Here is a 2,264-nt window from a genome sequence, read left to right as displayed (position 1 = left end):
GGTGAGGATTGTAACAACACCTCCGCCTCTGCTCCTTCTCACCCATGACTGTGGCATGCACAATTTGCTATGACACCAGGCCTAATAACCATACAACGACGAGTCAGCCCTTATAGGAAGAGGTAAGTGAACTGTAAAGTCAGCCAGGACAACAACTCTCTACGCCTCAATGTCAGCAAATAACAAAGAGTGATTGTTCACTTCAGGAAGTAGAGGGAAGGTATCACACCCATCCACATCAACGGACTGAGTAGAGAGAGTAGCAGTTTTAAGTTCCTCTGCGTCCACATCACCGAGGACTGCAGTAGAAGAGTCAAGTTCCTCAGCGTCCACAGTCACGAGGACTGCAGTAGAGAGAGTCAGCAGTTTAAGTTCCTCTGCGTCCACATCACCGAGGACTTGACATGGACCAACACCTCCAACACTCAGGTTCAGGAGCCACAACAGCGTCTCTACTTCCTACGGCGCTGAAGAAATCGGCATGCCGCCCAGTGTCCGGGCGGGCTTTCCGACCAATTCATCATGACCTTGTAAAGGATTGCTCCGTCACTACTTTAGTACATCACTGGCTGTGTTCCCACCCCATCCAGACATGTACTTGAAACACTGGGCTGTGTTCCCCCCCATCCAGGCACATGTACTTGAAACCACTGGGCTGTGTTCCCACCCCATCCAGGACAGTACTTGAAACACTGGGCTGTGTTCCCACCCCATCCAGACATGTACTTGAAACACTGGGCTGTTCCCACCCCATCCAGGAATTACTAAACACTGGGCTGATGTTCCCACCCCATCCAGGACATTTACTTGAAACACTGGGGCTGTGTTCCCAACCCATCCAGGACATGTACTTGAAACACTGGCGGCTGTTCCCACACCCATCCAGGACATGTACTTGAAACACTTGGGCTGTTTCCCACCCATCCAGACATACTTGAAACACTGGGGCTGTGTTCCCACCCCATCCAGGACATGTACTTGAAACACTGGGGCTGTGTTCCCACCCCATCCAGGACATGTACTTGAAACGGTGCCCGAGGATTGTCGCGCAGCATCACAAAGGACCCGTTAGCCTGGTTTCATCTGTTTATAATTGTATAATTAGCCTAGCAGTAGTAATTATTGTGTTATGGGTTTGATGGAATGATCTATGCGAATTGGGCAGAGTGAAAGTACAACGGGAGCCTGTCTCTGAGTGCAAAAATCATTCCATAAAGGTTGAATAGGAGCCATGTGTCTGGGGTTAGAGCTGATAGATCATAAAACACTGTTCTATAACACTATCTTATATCTTTATGGTTTTAATATCATCACATACTCCTCGTATGAATATACACATTTTATATACTCTTAGAAATTGAAAGGAGTGTTAGGTTTAAGTTATTTGTGTATGAAAGGTGTAATTATTTCGTGGACTGCAGTAGACTGTGGGAATGTGTACTCCCCAATAACTCAAGGCTGAAGTCCTATGAAAAGGCAGAGAGGAGCCCAGAGGTTCACGACTCAGGCTGGGCCACGACAAGACCAATCGGAGGAATAGAATCAGCTGTTGCCCAGCAACAGAGAATGATTGTTTATCCAAGAAATACAAGGAGGTGACTCCTCCTAGTCGGAAGGTATAAATACATGTGCTTGTGTGACCTGTATGGGCGCTATGCAGCTGCATCACCTAGTTAGAATTTTTCTCAGAATCCGTCTATATTATTGTACCAGAAATTAGAGCCTAACAGTTGGCTTTGTTGGCAGGATTCACCACAATCTGTCATCGAACTAAAGAGTCCGAATTAGTTGAGCAGGAGCCGGCACACAAAACAAGGCAGGTAAAGTTCCTACAAATGTTTACCACTCATTCTGACAGCTCGGTCAGACGAGGGTCTGAATATAAAAAGATGGGAAATGAACCTAGAAAGTCTGGATGTATTCCACTGTGTGGTACGGCCTGGATTTATTCCACTGTGTGGTACGGCCTGGATGTATTCCACTGTGTGGTACCGCCTGGATTTATTCCACTGTGTGGTACGGCCTGGATGTATTCCACTGTGTGGTACGGCCTGGATGTTGAGCACTGATACTTCTATGGCAGGTCGACCCACATGTATCATTTGCTAGTGGACTATTAATACATCCAGGAACGCGTGTAACCAAATGGAGTTCCCCCCGATTGAACCATCTTATCGATGGAATATCTTATTCAGTGTCGATGACAGCACCAGTGGACGGATAAATCCAGGCGGGTTTACACCACCAGTTGGAATAGACATCCA

This window comes from Salvelinus sp. IW2-2015, unplaced genomic scaffold (genome assembly GCF_002910315.2).
Source record: "Salvelinus sp. IW2-2015 unplaced genomic scaffold, ASM291031v2 Un_scaffold5267, whole genome shotgun sequence".
Classification (NCBI taxonomy): Eukaryota; Metazoa; Chordata; class Actinopteri; order Salmoniformes; family Salmonidae; genus Salvelinus; species Salvelinus sp. IW2-2015.
The sequence above is the reverse complement of the archived record's forward strand: the minus strand, read 5'-3'. Positions refer to the sequence as shown.